Here is a 22,719-nt window from a genome sequence, read left to right on the forward strand (position 1 = left end):
ATTTTTAATAATTAAGAAAAATTGGCACCGAGTGTTCAGCATTAATTTATGTGCTCTAAATTTTTCTTTTCCTCACCCAGAAATGGATTCGATTTTTCGTCAAATAATACAACAATTCATTACAACTGTATCTTACACAACAATGTATTAATTAATTATTTCCTTTGAATACAGATGTCAAAGATCCCTATTTCCACAGATTCATGGAAATTACTAAAATGGTATATTAGGAATGTCAGACCAGCAGTAGGCAATGCATCCTATAATGCATCTTTATATATCACCCTCAGACCAGCACACTTGCTAACAAACTCTTTAATGTAATCTTGTGTTTATCTGGGTGGATTATGACTGGTTAAATGATTGTGTAGAACAGTGATAGATAGAAGCTAATTATATAATAAGATGTTGGGTAACACTTTATTTTGATGGTTCGTTTGTTGAATTTAAGTTACATTGCATCTACATGCCAACTAATTCTCATTAGATTATAAGTAGACTATAGGTTGGGGTTAGGTTAGTGTAACATACTTTTGAAGTTTCTTATAGTCAGTTAAATGTCTATTGAATGAGCAGTATCAACAGATATTAGGCAGATATTAGGTCTACTAATACTCAAATGGACCAACAAAATGAAGTGTTGCCACATTTTGAGAATGCGCTTTTCGCACAGTTGTTTTCAGATTAAAACAAATAAACCAAAAACTTTCATTCAGGCCAGTAGCCAGTGGGGGTTCAGGTGCCACCTTTTAAACTTTAAAAGACCCACCCCCCAACTGCCGAAGTCAAGAATTTGGCCCCTGTATGAGCTTATTTGTCTCATTTTTGAGAGTATGCCATCATAAATTGTGAAAATAACCGATAAAGAAGGATTTAAGACAAATTTAATTATGAATTATTAATAAAATGTAAAAATTCGAACTGAGGAATTAAGCTGGCCAGTGTATTATTTGCCTATAGGCTACTTTTTTTTTTTAATTTTAAAACAAGTTTTAACAGATTTCTAATTTTTATTATTATAAATGATAATAAATTAGCATTTAAAAAACTTTTTAAAAAATATTTCTTTGTTAAATTTTTTTATTTAAAATCGTAATCTCATTACATTATTTATAAAACATTAAAAAGGTAATGCACATTTGTAAATAAACACACACATATATATATATATATATATATATATATATATATATATATATATATATATATATATATATATATATATATATATACATATATATATATATATTTATTTATTTATTTATTTATTTATTTTTTGTAAACATAAAACAGTATGGTAAGCACTTAAGGTAATATTTTTGTTGTATCAAAAAGTGTAGTAATGATAACCATGCGACAAGCTAAATTTAGTGCTTAAAATGTCACTAAAATGCAGTATTTGAAATTTGAAAATGCAAATGACTGCTAAAAGGTCCACTTTTTGAGAAAAAAGAATCACCCGTTTTGATAACACGCTCCACTGGTTTATCTAGTTGTCCAAATTACATCATTTGGTAAGTTTTTTTTTTCTGTAAATGCAATTCCATCACAGTTTATCAACAAGTTTTTATTAAATTTTTATCCAGGCTCGATCGGGATGACTTGATGAAAAAATAAACACCGCAGTATATTGTTATTTAGCTCATAATGTACTTGCACATACCTAAATATTTATGTCACCGTTTCCAAAAAAATAATTGTGTTGATTACACAGAAATGATACACTAAAATTCTTCTTTTAGGCCCTGAACATGCCCTTACTCAAAATCCTAGACTACTTTACAAAATCTGTTTGCATGTGCACAATTCATACTATACCAAGCAGACCAATACCAATACTAATAACAAATATATTATTATTCATATATATATATATATTTTTTTTTTACACTAAAGTGCACATTAATCAATATTCCACAAGTACGTAAATGTTCTCAAATTAACCCATATGCTTTCATTGGTGGCCCCTCATAAATTCAGAGGTTTTTATATTTTTATATCTGCAGATATGCTTCACAGTTCTCCTGTATTCTCTTCATTCCTTTAACCCGCACACATCTTTTCTCCTCCCTCAACGTCTTTCTCTCTACACCTCCAGAGCTCCAGCGACCAGGCCTGGGCACAGCCAACAGCGCCGCTCAAATGTTTGGACATGAAACGTTAACCGTCTGCTTGGATTCTCTTTCCCTCGCCGGCTACTCTCGCCTCCTACCTCCTTTTGATCAGCCACAAGGAGCGTTTAGACCCTTTCCACACCTCCTAACTGTAAGCCTACGCGAATCCCGGCCTTGCTTTCACACGTGTGGCGGAGTGTATTTTGCGGCAGGGCTGCAGGGGCCGTGGGAGTAACTTTAGCCCTTGAGTGAGAGCCACCTCACCACATCAAGTCTTGGAGTCAGTGGGCACTGCCACCTCCAATTTAACCTCTCGAACGTGACACTAGCCAGGAAAAACCAGCTCCACAGAAGCAATCGGAGCTGGAACAGAATGAGAGACATTTAAAGTGTGATCTCCTTCAGCGGCGAGGTTCATTTTTCACTTTTTCCTTGCAGTGGATTTGTTTTTCTCTTTGCAGAGCCAAGGGATAAAGGGCTGTTGGGTAATAATGAGGGGTGACCAGGGCTGTTGAACGCTCTAAGTTATGTGGAAAGTGTCAGCGGTCCAGTGTGGAGTTACAGTGTGTGTCTTCGGAGCAACTGAATTAAATTGCTGGCCGCAGTATAATCAGTGGGAGGACTCAGGCCTCAGTGTAACACTATCTATGACCTTCTCCTCCAGCCAAAAGGCTTGTTATCACTCTTTTATTTTGCCAGGAGACATTTGCCTTTATTTACTTATTTATTATGGCAAAAGCCCTTTTACAGGAATGTAACTGCTTTTTGTGTTGTTTCCTTCTTTTTTTTCCTCACAGCCTGAATGGAATAAGAAGCATTCCCTTAATGCCTATAGATTATATGTGATTTCAACAATGTCATTTGTCTGATAACAGTTGTATTTTTAAAATTGGACAAACATGAAACAGTCAGTCAGTATTTTCCATATTTGTGATCCTGGATCATAAAACCAGTCTCTTGTTGCATGGATATATTTTTTGGCAATAGCCAATGATACATTAATATGATCAAAATTATTCATTATTTTTTTTGTCAAAAATACATATAGTACATTTCATACTATGAATATATATCAAAACTTTTAGATTATTAATGTGCATCGCTAAATACATAATTTAAATATGTACAATTTTAAAAGTAGCCTAATATTCTTTTTTTTAAAACTCAGATTCTAGATATTTAACTAGTTGTTGTCATAAATCAATAGACAGATTATTTATTCAACTTTCAGGTGATGTATTAATCGCAGTTTTATTCAATTGACACTTATAAATGGTTTTGTGGTCCAGGGTCATGTTAAGATTAAAAAAAAAAAACATTTCTTTGATTCTTTTGAGATTTTCTTGTGGAACTACATTTGTTTCAGTGTCTGATTGTAAACTTTCATAATAAATGACAGACAGATGAACATACTGTATATGTAGAGAGATACTTCAATCTAATGAGATTTCAGTGAAGGCAACACTACTCCGTGTGACACCACAAAAAAAAAGATCCAAAACAGACAAAATGTCACTTCATTGCATCATGTCTGGCTGAAACATGTTCTGGTTAAAGGAATAATCAATGTTTTTTGGTCTATACAATAAAAGTTGATACATTTGGACTATTTTGTCTTTATAGACAAAAACAATGGAAACATTCTCTATTATTTTAGAGAATATAAACCGTTATCCATCTGCACTAAATTCACCGCTTGCACTAAATAAAAGAATTTTACATTATTAGAGTATATTTATCCAAATACAAGTATATACAAGTATATTTATCCAAATAATCTTAATACATATCTGAATTAATTCCTGTCTGTTTCTTTTCATCAAAAAAATAAAAAATAAAAATCCTAAAGAACAATAAAATGTATTACAACTGGTGTCTAGTACACCAAAAGCACATATAGGATGGTTTCTTAAGAATAACACAGAAAGCCACAGAAAATGGCTTCAGAAAATTCAATTTAGCTATTATAGGAGTAAGTTAAATAAAAAAATAAAATAAATGTATAAAATGAATGAAATTAAAGGATAATAGAATACAGAACACTATCACACGAAACAGCTGCACCCATAACACATTTATTAATGACAACTTTTTTTTGTTCACCAACATCAAACTTTTAAACTGTCTAGTATTACATTCAATTTTGTGAGGTTTGCAAGAAAACATAATCGCAAAGTCTTTGGTCATTTTTTTATTACTTCATAACAACATTGAGGATAGCAACAAGCCAAAAAGCTAAAGAGTCCGGCTTCTCAGCACATGCATATCTTCCACATGTCTCTATTTGAAAAAGCACCCAGCGTGCACAGACATGCACGGCTGACCCTCTCAGATTTAGCCTGGGCTGTATTTTTTTTGGGTTCATCACCACATCCAGCCACAAAATCACATTGCAGGCTCTGCAACATAGCGCGAAAGACATGTCCTGAGCTGGTTTATGCCCCAACCCTTTGCATGCATGTTGATGAGAGCGACTGCTGTCGAAGCAGTGCGAGACAGAAACCCAACACAGGTCAGCGGAGACTGACATCCAAAGAGATCTGAGCAGAAGCACAATAAGAGAGGCCGAGAAGCTCACAGCAGCGAGACAGGCCGGGAGACAGACAGGGGGCATGAGGCTCTGGAAACAGCGGGGTGAAAGCCCCTGGGCTCTTGATCATGCAGCCTCTTCAGATGAATTACTTATTAGGGAATATGTGCAGAACGTGGGCTTCTTCCAGCCTGTGATCTCCCTGCCAGTTTAGCCAAAGTCCTCTCCTCTCCTCCCCTCAGCCAGCCAGACTTTATCTGGCATGGTCCTGAGCCCCGAGCTCTCCACGCCAACACCGTGGAAAGAGAAAGAAAGAGACGAAGAGTGAGATACGGATCAAGAGAGGAAGTGAGAGACGGCAGAAAAAGAAAGTGCGTTCGCTCTCTTCGTCTGGCCTGGGCCTTTTTGACACGTGTAGAACCGTAGAATTCGCACACATGCGGCTTTCTCTTTAGAGTGTGTGTGGTGAGGGCAGGACTGGCATGGGCCAGACGGCGGTCTGATGAGCTGCCAGGGAAAATCGATTAAGAAAAATCCACCAAATCATGTTGCGTGAGAAGTTTGAGCTGATGGCTGGCAGTGGCAGGACTGCAGCTGATGAAGACGGCTCTCGCTTTACTGTGGTAAATTCAACTTTTTTTCATTTTTACTGCCATCACCAGACCGCCGGTCAGGAACAAAGACCACTGGCACAGATGGCTTTGAGAAATGCATTTCAAGCCATCAGCACTGAGACCTGCTAATGAAAACCAGACTGCAACTTTAAAACAGAGAGAGAAGGGGAGAGGGGAAAAAAGGAGGCATGAAAAGAGGCTAAGCAGACTTATAAATAACTTCTTCACTCTAAATAATTGACTATGCAAAAATCAATACCCTACTACGTGAAAACAATCGATGTAGAGTTTAAATAGTATAGAGAAAAGCATAAAATGCTTAAGAGTTTCTTCTCTGCTAGTCTATCACACAGACACAAAAACGCTACTTTGGAGTAAATAGTTGCACTGTATCTCAGCTGACATTAAAATAACTGCAAACAAACTAACAAGCTACTTATTAAGCAGCTGAACTACAGTCTACATTCAAGCTACTATTAAAAATAAATAACACAAATTACAAAAAAAGTTACTGCCACCATTACAAACAAACAATAGCAATAACATAGAAATGTGTAACTATTAGATTATACTGCTGAATACATCATTTTGTTAATATCTTTGGTTTTCTGTGATAGGAGAACTTTCAGAGGCTCCCTTTAAATTCCTTTTCATGAGCAATTAAAGTCAAAATTATTAGCCCCTCTGAATTATTAGCCCCCTTACTTTTTTCCTTAATTTCTGTTTTATGGAGAGAGAATTTTTTTTTCAACACATTTTTAACTATAATAGTTTTAACAACTGATTTCTAATAACTGCTTTATTTTATCTTTGCCATGATGACAGTAAATAACATTTTACTTGATATTTTTAAGACACTTCTTTACAGCTTAAAGTGACATTTCAAGGCTTAACTAGGTTAATTAGGTTAACTATGCAGGTTAGGGTAATTAGGCAAGCTATTGTATAATGATGGATTGTTCTGTAGACTATCAAAAAATATATATAGCTTAAAGGGGCTAGTAATTTTTTAAAAAGTTAATAACCTTAATAAACAAAACAAGTAAAACAAATAAGACTTTCTCCAGAAGAAAAAAAAAATATTATCAGATATAATTTGGGCAATATTAAAAAAAGAAAAAAAATCAAAGGGGAGCTAAAGATTTTGACTTCAACTGTATATCTAGAAAGTTTCTTGCACTGTAGAAAAGTGTTGCTGTCTAGTTTTTTAAATACTACTACTACTACTAATAATAAATTTCCCATTGATTGGTTGCAGCTAGAAGGGCATCCGCTGCGTTAAATATATGCTGGATAGGTTCATTCTACCGTGGCAACCCCAGGTTAATAAAGGGACTAAGCCAAAAATAAATTATATGGCACATGTTTTACGCAGCGCATGCCCTTCCAGCTGCAACCACTGGGAACCCATACACATTCATTCACACACATACACTATGGGCAATTTAGATTACCCAATTTACCTATAGCGCATGTCTTTGGACCTTGGGGGGAAACCGGAGCACCCAGAGGAAACTCAGTTGAACACGAGGAGAACATGCAAACTCCACACTGAAATGCCAGATGACCCAGCCGGGGCTCGAACCAGCAACCTTTTTGCTGTGAGGCAATCGTGCTACCCACGGCTCCACCTTGATGCCCAAAATTATTATTATTATTTTAAACTTGATGACAAATGCACTGTTTTTGTCTTAACACTATGCTGACAGTTCATGTCATATATAATTCATACACATGTAGCATCAGGTTACTTCTCAACACTGGTTTGTACATGCGAGCATGGAGGTAAAGGGATATGTAAGCGAGCTTGTTATGTCCTTCTACAGGGAAGCAATGTGCGTTTCACCTGTGGGGGTTCAGATCCACAGAGGCGAGTGCAACACTCCTAACGTGGGCTGGCAACATGAGGCTCTGGGCCACTTTAACACCCAGCACAAATCCAGAGTGAAACAATCATTTCACACAACTTCTGTTTCTGTCATGTTGAGAAATGTAATTTAAGGCCAGCGAACGCGACCCCCGGGTTATTCGCTCCTCTTTTTCTCCGTCTCGGCCCACATCACAGCTGTGTCTGAACAACACACTGCTGTATCAGAAGGGAACGAGATTATTGTGAATAATAGGGTTAAAAAACAATCATAGCCCCATCTCACAGAGTGAAAGAGAGCGAGGGAGGAAATGAATTTAAGTGTGTCAATGGTCAAATCAAGAGATTTCCTCCGGATACCACAGACAGGGAAGAAAAAAAAGAGAGTGTATAAGAGAAGAAATAGATACATAAAGATAAGGAAGAGGAGGGAAAAAACGGAGCATGATTAGTTGCCCTAGATTTTTAAATTTATCTCCTGTTTTGGGCATTAAGTAAAATAACCAAAGTAATATAATCAACTGGCCCCATTACGGAAAGTTCCCATGTAGGGCAATTGAACAAAGTGGCGTCCTCAAAGTGTGAAGGAGCCGAAATCAGGTCGTTCCTGGGAGCCATCGGTAATGAACCTCGTCAGACGGGGGAAGTGCGCGCGTGAGCCGATTGTGCTGACCTGAGAGCAACGCTACATGGCACCGAAAGCAAATGTTGCATGCTAATTCAATGGGACTCAGAAAAAACCAACATGCTGCTCTTCTGCTCACAAACGGCTCTTCTCTGAAACTGTCTGGTCAGTTTGGGCTGTACAACTCAATTTGCAGCTATTAGCATCGGGGTAGAATCAGTACTGTAGTGCTTACGTCCCAAGAGTAAGTACTTCAGTTTTTTACACTAATGTTAGAATAGAAACATTAGTGTTAACCCAAGCTTTCAGCAATCCAAGCTTGATAATTGTGCCTGTGTTAATGCAACCAACATAACTTTATTGGAATTTATTTTATTTGTTATCAATTTATTTATTTAATTTTTTTAGATTTTACTCTAGTTCTAGTAAAAGGAGAAATTACATGTTAAAAAATATAAAAAGTTATACATTATGAAGTCATGAGAAAAAAATGTATTGTGTTCAATATTTGTTTTTCATATAGAAACAAAGGAACACATTAATGTAATGTCCTAGAAAAAAATCTGAATTGAAAGCCAAGTTTTCCATTTTCCATTTTAAATTTGATGAAGATAGCATGCAAAATGAGATTACTGTAAAAAGTTTTCCGAGGCTATGTTGATGTCCTACTCTCCCTAACCATTAGAGACACTTTTCAAAAATGATCTTCCCATACTAAAACATTTACAGTTGCTGAATGATTTGGTCTAAATTCAAAGTTTATGTATCTCTGGAAAGAAGACACTCTGGGCTTTGTTATCCATCATTTAGAGTTTATAATGCTAAAAATAAAAAAAAGTTGTAGATGCTTAAGTAATGCAAAAAAATTAAATAAATAAATAAATAATAAAAAAATGCACCGCACTCAACATTTTAGTATTTCATAAACAAATATGTGAACATCTCCTGAGTATGTTTTCAATTTGACACCAATATTATGCAGAGAGCAGATTTTTTCAACACATTTTTAAACATAATAATTTTAATAAATAATCTCTAATAACTTATTTATTTTATCTTTTCCATGATGACAGTAAATAATATTTGACTATATATTTTTCAAGACGCTTCTGTATAGCTTAAAGTGACATTTAAAGGATTAACTAGGTTAATTAGGTTAACTATGCAGGATAGGGTAATTAGGCAAGTTATTGTATAATGGTTTGTTCTGTAGACAAAAAAAAAAAAAAAAAAATACAGCTTAAAAGAGCTTATAATTTTGTCCTTAAAATGGTTTTTAAAATTTTAAAACTGCTTACTGCTTTACTCTAGCCGAAATAAAAAAAAAAAAATAATAAAATAAATTATCAGACATACTGTGAAAATTTCCTTGCTCTGTTAAACATCATTTGACATATATTTACATAATATAAAAACATCCAACTGTATGAGATTTTATCTATGGATACATTTTCATTTCTGGTAAATATATGGTGTCACGTCAGTTGTCTACTGGTCATCTGTAACACAGGCCGGCTAAGTAAGATCATTTCGGCAAGGTTTAATTAGATTAGCCCACACATCCTGGACACTCACAGCCCTTCTAAGGCATGCTGGCCTAGGGAGGGCTACTGCATTTTTGCCCTAATCAAATTAACTCTCCATATTTAGGCAAATAAACAACACACTTATCAGTGCACAGATAATGTGGCCAGCGGAGGTAGACAGTGACCTCTCACTCTGATCGATTGAAGTTCACGTTTCCTAGAGGAACTGAGTCACATTAGAAATACAAACACCTCCACGTCCATTCTCACAGATGAGGAGTCCTGTGGCAAACAGCAATTCTTAAAAAAAAAAAAAGCTAGACCCACTCAAATATTAACAACTTAACAAATTTTAAGATACATTTAATGATTTACACCACAAACAGGTGAAAATGTCAAATTTGCAAATCTTGTTCAGTAGAGTAAGTTGTTTTATTATAATGATTTATTGTAAGCAGTGTAAAATTATTTATTGTTTGTTCTGGAATCTCCACACAGCATACAGTAAATATCTTCTTTTTATTAACATACATAAAAGTAAATAATAATACTTTTGCCATCATTTAGATCCTGTTTGTAGTTTTTATTACTATTAAATATATTACATTTTCCATGTTTAGTTTAATTTCAGTTGTCAATATTATGTGTCTTCATAGTTTTTAATTTTTTTATGGTGTTAGTTACCTCAGTATATCAAGTTTTTTTCCATTGACATCTAGCTTATTAAGAAGTTATATTTGATACTTTGTTGTTATATTCTATCAGTTAATTGTTTTATGCATATGGTTTGGTTAATTATAGTAACCCTGATAGCCTTACAGTTTTTATTGTGTAGGGATGAATTTTAGTCAGACTAAGGGCATAGTCACACTATGTACAGTTGCCTTGAACCGGTCCAAAGCACGCTTGTCCCCCCTCCCGTCTCCCCCAACGGCCCGCACTCACATTACATTTGAGTCTGAGCACGCTTGAAGTACATCATTGATGATGTGCTGTTCAGTAAGCAATCTCACTCAGCATAGTGTAGATTTCTTCATGTTTATTGTTTTAGTCATTTGGGATGTGGTGACACGCAATCAAATATTTTGCCGAACAGATCAGTCACTTTTGACGCTCATAAACAAACAAGTCCATGTGCTGCAGGAATTATGAGGTTTGCTAAAGGTGCAGCTGTCTCGCAGAGAGAGGTTTTGAGTCTTTAATAATCTGTGACAGTTTGCGTTCATTGAACAGTAAGAATGATTAATAAATCCATATGAAATAGTCCCTTAAAAGTCACGTCTCGTCTTCAGTTTCGGGCTCAGGCGCACTTTGCACTCATAATACAGGCGTACCGAGTAAACCGCGCTCTGGCACACCTCTTCCAACCAGGCCAGGGCCGGCCAAGTGAACTGTGCATGAGCCCGATTCACACTTCTCAAATGATCCAAAAAAATGGGCCTGGCCACTGTTCAGATAGCATAGTATGAGTATGCCCTTAAATGTGCCATGTAATAAAACAACAAAAACTCTGAAATCTAAAGAAAGGTCCAGGATAGACTTTGACACCTTTTGCCCTCTTTCCTAAACTTTTTCCCCTCTGGTACTGATAAATGCTCATGTGTGACTGGTAAGGTTTTGTTTACTATCTTTGATAATTTTTTATGAAATCCCAACAGATGAGTACATCTTTAAGTCAAGTTCGTAATTTGACATAACGAACTTCTTAAGCTGATGATAAAACGTGTGTTTGATTATTGAAGTGTGTCTGTCATCTAATCCATTCAGAGTGAAGCGCGAAAAAAAGGAAAAGCCCGACAAAACACAGGATCAAACTTGTTTTAGCAACCTGAATCACGAACAAACTGCCATGTTTATCTTTGCCTTTTGGACTATTATGAACTGGGAATGACAAAATTACTCTCGAACAGACCTTACATGTGCTGGTGAAGATTACAGACAGATGAAAGGTTTGCGCTGACTGTGGGCTATACTGTGTGTGTTTTTGAACTCAAATAAGTACTAAATGTATGCTGTGTGTAGTTTTTCTGTAATTAATAATATATTGGAGACTGTAAGGTCTGTATGTGTTCATTTATGTTGCATTTATTTATTTATTTTATATAATTGCAGACGTTACAGTAGGCTATTTTGCACTGTCATTGATCTGCAGTTATAATCAAATCCTGTTAATAGAAAGGTTGGTAATAAACATTTATAATCAAGTATTTGTGTATAAAGCATCTGTTTTGTAAGAAGTGCTTTTCACATGATATGTAAGCAACCCGTACAGCTTTACTGTAGATATTTATTCGAGCGAGCATAACGTCGACTTAAACTTTCTGTCATACCACGCCCAACAAAAGGGTACCCTTGGTAGTGGAAATGCAACCCTGATAAAGGTGACCCGTACTGACCCGAATCGTACCGTACTGTACCAGTCAGTGGAAACGAGCCATTAGTTAACCCTGCTTCCTCTGACTAACTTCAGAATGTCGAGATCCTGTCCGTGATAAACAGGTAAACCCTGGGGCGTAAAAACTCATCCCTAAAACAGCATTGGGTCCCTTATGAATGAATAACTGAAGAGTTTGGTATCAGATATAAATCAAAAAACTAAATTGATTCATTAACGAAAATTATGACCATTCCTGATTAGTAATACAGCCTAAATTTGACTGTCACTATAAACTGGAATCAAATTGAATTTGGAGCTGAAAACAAATATTAATAAATTCTAACAAATAACACAGAAGAGCTCTTTTCAGAAGCGCTAAAAAGGCTTACACGCATTTAACCTTTCATTGGATTCCGCCAATGAAACACAAAAAAATTGTCTTAAGTACAGATGAAATGCAGAAATAAAATACAATTAAAATAAATTGAATAAATTTAAATTAATAATGTCATTTTATATAAAGAGAGACCACATTAAATTCAAGTAAAATCCTTGCCTTTATTTATGAAGCTTTACAACATTAGGTCAAAATATGACTGTAATGTTGTTTCATAAAAGAACAAGTGATCACACTAATTAGTATTATATAATAAATTATTAAAACATCCGTGCTGACGTTAAAATGTCCTTGCTGACAATTATTCAGTAATTTGGGGCTATACTGTGACCCATAAGTAGATTTACCAAATGACTCTTGCTCCTAATTTGAATGAAATTATTTTTTTCTAAAAGTATTTTCATCTTTATCTTTTACATAAGCTTTCCCTTCACTGATGTTTATATGTGCATGCATACATATGTTCACAAGTGTAGAGACAACAATGTGATTACAGTTATATGTCCTGCTGTCAGTCAGACACAGACTGACCCATGGGGCCGTATATGACCCAAACAGCGGCCAGGGAGCATCTGTAGGTCACACATACACATATATACACATATACTGTAGTATTCTTGCACCAAGGACACAAAGGCAGACGGAGCTTCTGGCCTGGCCTTGATCTCACAGCTTTCCCTCTCCAGCCATTCATCTCTCTTCTTATCTCTATCTCTCATGTTTCTCTTCTCAGAAAGGCCTGCTGGACCCCCAGGGCCTTTTCTCCAGGCCTCTGTCCATTCTCTGTTGTTCTTCTCGCTTTCCTTTCTCACGATTTTTCTCAACCTGGTCCCTAAAGGAGGTCATTACCATCCTTACCTTATGCTCTGATATAATGAAAACTCAGAGAAGACACATGTTTCTGGAGAAACTGTGCTTTTAAAACTAATCAAATAAAATTGAAATAATTAACGTGATAGCAAGAATACATTATATAAAAATAATAATTTTCTGCGTGCACTCTGGTTAGCACAACTTAAAGAAACTATGTGTATTTTTTAGCCACTAGAGGCCGCATGTTCACAATCAACAAAAGATTGATAATGCTGTAACTGAGACCGGAATCATGGGAGTTGTAGGTTTCATTACATCTCATGGGACTCCTTCAGAAATCTTCTTTATAGGTTTTAAAGTTTTCAAAACTTATTATCATGGTAGTATGAAGCAGAATAATGCTGTGTTTACACCAGATGTGGCATGCACAAATAAACAGACGCATGAACATTTTGAGTTTACTGTCTTCATTCACACGTCAAATTCGCTTAATCCGAGTGTCAAATTCACTACACAATAGACAGGGATCATGGGAAGGGCTTCTGTCTGCCTGATGGCTCTAGTTTCGCCGCAAAATGTCTAACATTGTTTTTATTGAGAGAGTAGTTGTGCTTTATGTACTTTAAGAAGGCTGAAAATCAGCGTAGATTCGTTCGGCGCCGTGTCTGAGAGCACTAGAACCTTTCAGAGGTGCATCCAGCTCTGTGAGCGCATTAGCTCCTCCAGAAACTATACCTGGATGATGGAAGCTTCCAGCTGTGCTTCAGACTGAGCTGAAACCATTGCTGATGTCTGATGTCTGGTGTCGGCAAGAGCTTTTTCCTTGGGACACCAACAACAGGCACTACATCATAATCACGCCACTACTGGAGAAAGCTCATAATTGGTTTGCGTGGCGTGACTGTCTGCTGAAGTTTAGATTTTCCAACTCGAGCGATTTGAATAATTAATGCGTAAAGTGAATTAAACGTACTAAATTTTCAACTAGCTCTGTTTTATTCGAGTGAATGAGCAGTGCGAGTTGAGCATTTTGAGTGTTTGATGCGATTACGCGCTTTTCGCGAGATTTGCTCTACTTGGAAAATTTCAGCAGAGAATCACTGCAGGATGTCTATGTGTGTCTTTGCATTGACTTAACATGTAAATCACTTGTGCTTGACACTTTATCCGCATCTGGTGTGAACGCAACATATGGTTGAAATCTTTTAAAGTGAAACATCAAGATTTCCAAAAAACAAGTGCTGATGACAGATGAGAGCAACAGAGCACGAAAGCAGCAGAGCTTTTATTATGCCACAGTCCACTGCTACCAGTTCTTCTGGTTGTGATCATGTGGGAAAGAAGCTGTGCTGTTTTATCTTATTACATACTGTTCTGATCCTGCTCTGTACAGTCTAATAAAACACACAAAAATTTAAAGCTTCTTTGGTGTTTTTCTTTTTTTTTTCTATAAAACCAAAACAGAAATCATAGGTGTATTAAAACATTAGCATGCCGACACAGGACATGGTTCGAGTCATCAGAAAAAAATACTTATTTCTTTGGATTTGAACTTTAAAACATTTGGAATCATTTAAGAACATAAAACTGTTCTAGTGTTTTTTGGATATTTTAATGAAACAATTTTAACACTGGAACTATACTAAGGTGGTTATTTGGACTGTTTATAAATGTTGTAATGTTGACTCCTTGACTTTTCCTAAATATGTTTATTGTCATTATTTGAACATTACCAAACACAAAGTCAAATAAAATAAAACAAAATAATGATATAGGTGACATTTTTCTTCTAAATATTAGTAAAGTGTTAAATCAAAATGTACAATGTTTAGTGCAATGTTTCAGCTGGAAGTGCATTAACAAACTAAAATAAAAGTCTTTAAAAGTGCTGACTTTAAAGAAAAATTTTAGCAGTTTTTTTTTTTTTGTGATTGATCAAATGCAATGAACAGCTGATATTCTGAGATTAAAAGAAAATTCATTTACAGGCAATTATGGAGTTATGTGATTCGTTTGAGGAAGAAACTCAACATTATTTACAATATGATTATGATTAATCCACAGCTTTGACAAATGATACAGTCGCACAAGATTCCTGTTACATTATGATGCCAAATATTGGCAACCTGTGAATAGTCAGTCATTGTGAAAGAGACACACAATAACAAAATCTTACTTCTTTTTTTAGGTTCAAAGCATCCAGAATATGCACAAGTAAATATCATTGAAGAATATGTTCTTCATATTTTGGGTTGAACAATAATTTTATAAGATAAATCACACATGAGCTACAAGTTTTTCTTTAATAAAAACTGATATTTTAGTTTATTCTACAAATAGTTATTTTTTTGTAGCACAGCATAGTTTAATATTTTAAAGACTAATGCAAGCGGTAGCTTTAATTGGTTGCCTCTTTTTTTATAGCCTAAATATATGTATTTTTGTGTGTGTATAAGCGAGGTCAAAGGGAAAGTTTTACAGTCAAATACAGTGAAGACTCTCAGTAGTAAGTACACTCAGACATCTTCAAGAAAACCTGCTAATTACTTTCAAATCAATAAAAGAGGAAAAAGAAAAAAAACCTCTCCTTCCTCCCCTCCTTCTCCGTCAATCTCCTTGCGCCCTTTGCGTTCTCTCTCTTTTTCCCACATGGTGGGTAAGGGGCCGCTCCTCTGCCGGCATTTTAATTGTGGCAGCAATCAGGCAGATTCACAGGAACTAATTAATATGCAGATTTGCAGCATCTTTCCTCTGCCAGTCTTTTTCTCTCTCACTTTTGAGTAGACATTTCACAAATTACAACTCAAGTGCTTTACGATTGCTTATATAAAACGTACATTAATGCTCACCGTGCTGTTTGATGTCTAATTTTAGCACTGGATCAACTGCGCTCCCTGCCAACCCCGCTTATGGTAAATGATTGATGTTTTACCATGCAGCATTTTCCACTTCATTAATAAAAAAGTGCATCTTTATTTATTAATGAGCGATATACATGTGCGTCTATTTATAATGCAATTAGAGCAATATTAGTGTGTCACATCCCATTTGGATAAGTGCGCCGTACAAGCCCACCAACAATACCCATTTCAAACACGTCTAGGAGTGTCAAAGACAAAAGCAGTTTTGGTATAGGAACACTAGGAGGAGATTAAGCCTTATTTTTTCTATTGTCTGGAAGTATGCAGGGAGTGACTAAATTAAGCTCTTCGTCTGTGTGCTCAGCACATTAGCACAATATAAAATTTGAAGCGCTGCACACAGTCCATTGCAGTTAATAGTCAGATAATGAGAGCGTGGAGGCAAACGCCACTATTAAATCATTGTTTAATACTTCACACTGAAAGATTGCCTTTCGGTGGAGGTGTTTTCAAATGGCTCACTTTTATCCTGGTCCTACTACCATAAAACTAACGATGTGTGAATGTCTGTAAGTTACATTCTGCTCTGATAAAGCTTTGTACACATATAAAACGCAAACAAACAAGCAAACGAACCAGCAAACAAATTAAAAGCTTCAAACTAAACATGAAAAAAAGAAAAGAAAACACTACATTGATTCATATACCTATATGTTTATGTTGGACTTCATCTATATCATTTTGTTAATATTTCTATTATATAATATATAGTTAACAAATCTTAAAGATGCAGTAGGTGATTGTCTTCCGAAAAATTTTTGTTGTGCTGACTGAAAGTCTCTTCATATTCCAACAGTAATGATTAAAGTAAATGATCTAAATGTGTTTTTATATACTGGGTGAGGCATAAGACTAAAAATTGTTAATTCAAGTAAAATTTATCGGGCCAACAATTGCCATAATTCTGATAGGTAGCCCAAACGCTCTGTCAATAAATGTAGATTTGTACATCTGTGCACCCATTCACACAGAGCCTCCATTTGTGCATGCATGCATTGTGTTCTCCTGTACACAAGAGAGACAGTGTAAAAACAATTGCTAAATCCGAACTTTTTTAAAATCCTAAATTAATACTGGAGTTACTTATGCATGTTGAAGGAAGGATGCTGAAATATTTCTTTTAGACAGGTAATGTTATGTTTTAAAAGTATTTTAGTCACGCAAAGCTTATGTAGATTGTGTTGTTTTATGAATGGGTTATATACACAGAAGTGTTGTTCAGCCACTGAAATCTTCCAGCAAACGACTGATGTGACTATATTTAATTTCATAAGGTCCCTTTTACAGCATCGATAATGTAGATTATCATTTAGTTTAATAACAAAGCATACGTAAATAACGCTATTCAGTCTAGCCTGCTTTACTGAGGTGAAGTTGGTTTTATATTCACATTGGTTCATGCTTGAACAATGACAACCTGTGATGCGCTTCCTATGTAAGTTTACCATGCTACTTTGATTTTTAAGTCTGAATTAACATTCAGATTTGGCTTAGTAATAAGTGTAATTTTTCCACGCAGCCAACCAAGCACTAAATATGCAGTAGTCACTTGAGAATGAGACTAACTATCCTTGCATGCATGAAATATGGCACATTATGACAAGTGTTGTTTGCTACACCACTGAAAATGTGTTAGATATAATACAGTTTTTCGTTCAGAATTGTAGTAATATAAAGTATTATAAAGCTTTCTAACTGGCAAATGACATGATCTAGTGTGTTGTCTACTGTCATCTTTAAGGTGCGCGTTCGTGATTTGAGGAGGGGTGGCTTTGGATGGCAGGGGAGGGACTGTGTTTCAGATATTATGCTGATGGATAGTATTTTGCCAGATCTAAACTGCACCTTTAATATCATATTTACAAAGGAAGAACAAAGTGGCCTTAACAAAATAAAAAAAAGACAGAACAAAACAATACAAAACAGTACAAGAGATAATGTTAAAACAATATACAAAAAGCAAAACAAAAAGAAAATAAATAAGGACGAAACACAGAAGATGAAAATCGAAACAAAAAGCAAAAACTAAAATCCCAAAGAGGCACTTGTTTACCTTATGAACTTCAGTGCCTCTGAAGCGAGTGTCGAACTGTTTGTAATTACGGCTATCATTTCAGTGTCTTCTCAGCTCAGAAATGTTGTTAGGCCACGAGGTGCCTGCTGTTTGTTTGTTTAATTAAAAATGATGAATGCGACATCCATTTCGGATACTGTTTCAGTTCAAATTATGCAGGGTCTTTTTTTCCCCTCTCTTATTTTTCATCCTTCTTCCTTTCTTGGACATTTCATATTGCTTGTGTATTTTTCTTTTCTCAGTTTCCATATTCAGTATCTTGGACACATTTATGAAATTTATCCTCAAAAGAGAATTTAATCAAACTTACCAACCACTCTGACTCAACACAACAGTTAGCATTAGCTTTTGTAAATCATCATGTCTATCGTCCTGTTGGGTTATAGCTCATAACAACAGTAAATAGAGTTATGTAGATAGTGTAGGGTCATGAATGCACCTTTGTAACCTCTAATGCAGTGATCCTCCAACACGTTCTCACTCCCAACTCGTCATATACTGACGCTTGGTCAGGAACCCTCGGCGTAAGTTATTGACGCACAGGGTACCCCTTTAGCGTCATATTTAGACGTGCAGGGATTCCCTATAGAATCTGTGCCTGAGCCTGGGGTGTCATAGGGAGACGCTGGAGGCTCGTATAATTACCAATAGATGTCAACGCAATTTTTAAAACCTGATTTACGCCTATTATCTTAGTTTTCTTATTTTAAAAATATGTTATTTTTATTTTGTTCATGAAAAGCGTCTGTAAACTGGGTCGAAACTACTGTATGAATAAACTTCGGTCCACGTGATATCCCTTCACGGTGAGTTTAACGCCGCTCTGCTATTGGTCAAACTGCATCAGCGGTGAGTTCTCAGATGAGTTCAACTGTCAACATTAAATATTAAGTTAATGCTGAATAATGTATTTTTATTGGAGATTAGTTGGTGTTTTTAAATATGTTATCATTTACTTTATATTTAATGAGTGAAAATATATTCGGTTGTCCAGTTTAGGGTAACTATGTCTAATAAAACTTTGATTCATTCATATTATTTATTATTTTTTTACTTTAAAAAATATTACATTTCAAGTACTAAGTTTAAAAATGTTTTCGGCTGATCTTTTTCATTTTAAATTATTTATTGAAGTTGGGGTCATTGTATGTGGCGATCTATTTTTTACAGTCTATGCTCGCTATCCCAAGGTTCATTGCGATCCCAAGGTTCACTGCGGTTTTCCACAAGGTAAGTAAAAAGTAAACAAATAAAGACGATTTGTTGATAAAGCATGTACTGTAAACTAGCGATGTTATCTAATTACATCAAGTTCATTTATTAAAAACATATTTTTCTCACATATAACGTTGGTCATGCATTAGAACAATATATACATTTTAAGATAAGGAACAGTGTAACCAGATTGTTGTTTTCCACAATAGAATTCGTGCAAAATCTATATATAATATGCAACTCTAATAATACAAATGTATTCGTAATTGTTTCAATATTAAAGAACATCAAGTGTTTCCAAAGGTTTATTGTAAAAACAATTATTTTCCATGCCTTTAAAGGAAAAAAGGCAGAAATTTTGCCTGTCTGAGCACATTTTATTCATTGTACAACACAAAACTAAACAAAAAAACAGCTTAATCTACCACACACACACACACACACACACACACACACACACATATATATGTGTATATATATATATATATATATATATATATATATATATATATATATATATATATATATATATATATATTCAGGTGTAAATTATAAGGTGTTCACTGTTCAGATATGAATATTTTTTCTTTGCTCTTTTCAGGTTCTTTAAATTTCTTTAAAAATCCAATTTTGTTTTCTAATAAGCAAAAAGTAAAATCACTTTACCCATGTTTATATGTTAAATTGCACTTGTCTCTCTCTCTCTATCTCTGTTAACACATTTGTGTTTGTTTGATTAATTCTTGTGTCTTTCAGCCTGTTTCTGCCTATCACCATGAGTGATTCCTTTATACTCAGATTTATCATCATGATCTCAATTATAAGCTCAAGTCTTGATGACAACTTGATGATCTGCAGGAAGCACCACCATGTAAGGAAGGCCAAGACCACTCTGGAATCAGTCAAGGGTTAGTGAAGTTTTTCATTCCATGTATATTAAATATCTACATTGTTTAGGCATATATGATTGTTTGAGATAAAATGCATTTATTCTTTCACTACTATTGTAATAACAGAAAGAGAAGCATTAGTTTTACTATTACTATTGTTTATGACAAACATTAAAAAACTACAGCATAAGCTCACCATTTTTTTTCTTTTTCAGAAAGTATTTTGTTTTGTCTAATTTTATGACACCTTATAGGCCATCAACTGTCCACATTGGGGTTTAGGAAATTAAAAGTCTGCTTATGCTGCTTGTCTACTAGTCTTAGGATAAGTTAGAAATGTTATAAATGTACATTTTTTGTTGTTTTTATCTGGTACCGCTCATAGGAACTCCAATCTTCCCAACTGTGAGAGAGCCTTGCTCCAGTGACTGTCAGTGTGTACTTCATTGTTTCCATTAGTCCCTGTATCTGAAGACCTAGGTGACAGTGGACTAGAGTCAAATTTTGTTTTTATTTAAACTAAGGCATACTGATGGCCTTTTTATCTCAGATTAGGTCATGCAAGTATTAATATATCCTAAAATATTTTTATATTCTTTCCATTGGTGGAAAAGATGTTGGTATAATTATTTTTAATGGACTGCTAAGATCTCAGCAGACATTTTTCTTAAATGGGAGTCTGTGCAATACAAGGTGGATAGTATTTGCAAGGAAGAACCCTTTATCTGTCCTGCTTCCATACCAGATATACTGCCAATTTAAGTAGATATGAACCATAAGCATAACCATTTCAAGAATGCACAAGGTACTTTAAACTGTATGTGTTGAAACTAAATTAACAAGAAAACAGCTCTTTGATGTTCACCTAGTAAAATTAGATTAGAATATAGAAACTGTTATGCACTTGTTCTGTACTGTTTCATTCCTTTTTCAAACACTGGCATTTTTGAAGGTGTATTTACAGCTAAGGATTAAGGATTGACAGGAAGATTTGTGGACTACATCAACTAATGACACTACCTCCAAAGAGTTGCAAAAAGCTGTCCAAAGTTTCAGCACCATCTTTAAGCCCATGATTTTAGTGTGTTTCATGCCTAAGCACATGAGTTTTTATCTGAGATAGATGAACTATATGATTATCTTAAACTGATCTACAAGTAAATGCCAAAACTTATTGGTTTACTTATTTGTTTGTTTGTTTGTTTTGTATATGTTAACCAGGTGAAATGGAGTGAGGCATACAAGGATATGCCTGGTTTTACTCTTGGGAAGGAGGTTGAACAGTGCAATATTTCTTCTATAGGATTGCAGTGACCAGACATGCTACTGTAACTCTCATGGTCATGTGCTGGAATTAGCAGATATTCAACAATTTGGCCATCTCGCTGACCTATTGATATCAGAAGGTAACGATATCCAGTAGAATTTGTTTTAGTTGTTCTGTAACCTATTTGAATAGTATTGTGATTTTTGATTGCGTATCATTGTAGACCGCAACAGCTCTGCAAAGCAAGTTGCAAAACAGAATCCATGAAACTGGCAGTGACCGGAAACCAATTGGAAGACTTTGGTCTGTGATGTAGAGGAGTGGGCAGAGGGTGAGGAAATTCTTATTAATATTACATGTAGTCATGAAAAATTGTAACTGTTACTATTATTGTCATTTTTTCAGTAGCAGAAGCAAAGACAACAAAAAACAGAAGTGATGTGGATGTCTTCGTCATATGGCATGGTATGTACACTAGACTTCTGTCAGTGTTGATTCTTTAAAAGTTGACGTATAATCCTTGTAATACAACTTTCTTTTTATAAATATATTTCAGACTCTGCTGACCCAGCAACAAAGAGGAGGGTGTTCAACATCATCCTGCTAGTCAGGATTCTTCAGGAGAAGCAGTGGATTCTTGTGGCAGAGATGGCCAACCACTATAAATACCTTTCAACTCATCCTGGTTCTTTCAAAGAACTTTCCTGCTTGTTTGCTACTGAAAAGTACTGGTATGTATTTGTATTATTTGGCACAGACATAAGCATAAGGTTACCCAGTCCAAAGAATATTAATATATTTTTATGCTGTTGTGTTCTTCTTTTAAGATTCGACATGTGGCCTAAACGAAGAGGGGTTAAAAGGTCTATAAATCATCATTCTCAGAAAGCAACAAAATAACTGAGAAATAAACAACAATACGATGGTGCAATCTAGAGGCCTGCAAGGTACCTGCAAGTTTTGACTGGAGCAGAGAACATAGATTTTTTTAAATAAAGCTCCAGCTGATGAGTATGACATTGACTGTGGATTTTCTTTTACTGTAATCCAGAAGAGGATGACCTTAACCCTGAATCTAAAGCATGTAATAAAATCTGTAAAAATAAAATAAAATTTTCATCATCTATAACCAAATTGTTGTCTCTTTTTTTTAAATACATAGATATGTACAGTATGTAAGCATTCCTCTAAAATCAATCAGTGTTGTAAATTAAGAGCATTATTGTATGCCTTACAACATATAACGATTTAAGGAACTGTATATTAAAATAAAATTATTACATTAAATGACAGTAAGAGCTTTTAAAATATAAATTTTATGATAAATTTAATTTTTGCATATACTTAGCCAAAAAATGTACATTATTATGGTCCACTGCTCAGATACCTCCAGTCAATATGTGGCTGAGTCAGGCAACCAGACTTCTACCTCTGGAAAAATTAACCTATGATTCACATCAAAGATCTGATGGATCCATTTGGTCCTCAT

The 22,719-nt window shown here is 35.1% G+C and overlaps 1 protein-coding gene and 1 long non-coding RNA gene across 9 annotated transcripts in view; one reads left to right on the forward strand and one right to left on the reverse strand.

Moving 5' to 3' along the window:
• Positions 1-22,719, reverse strand: part of pdlim1 (PDZ and LIM domain 1 (elfin)) — a 579,513-nt gene that overhangs the window by 376,408 nt on the left and 180,386 nt on the right. The window lies entirely within an intron of this gene.
• LOC147841082 (uncharacterized) lies at positions 19,053-22,245 on the forward strand. 8 transcript variants are annotated; one of them, XR_015505517.1, is made up of 7 exons: positions 19,053-19,541; positions 19,616-19,981; positions 21,185-21,369; positions 21,454-21,561; positions 21,636-21,695; positions 21,787-21,961; positions 22,058-22,245. It is a non-coding gene; the product is annotated as an uncharacterized LOC147841082 (long non-coding RNA). The 8 variants fall into 8 exon arrangements; XR_015505520.1 differs by having other exon boundaries at positions 21,639-21,695; XR_015505516.1 differs by having other exon boundaries at positions 19,053-19,088; positions 19,830-19,981.

This window comes from Danio rerio, chromosome 13 (assembly GCF_052040795.2).
Source record: "Danio rerio strain M-AB ecotype USA chromosome 13, GRCz13ab, whole genome shotgun sequence".
Classification (NCBI taxonomy): Eukaryota; Metazoa; Chordata; class Actinopteri; order Cypriniformes; family Danionidae; genus Danio; species Danio rerio.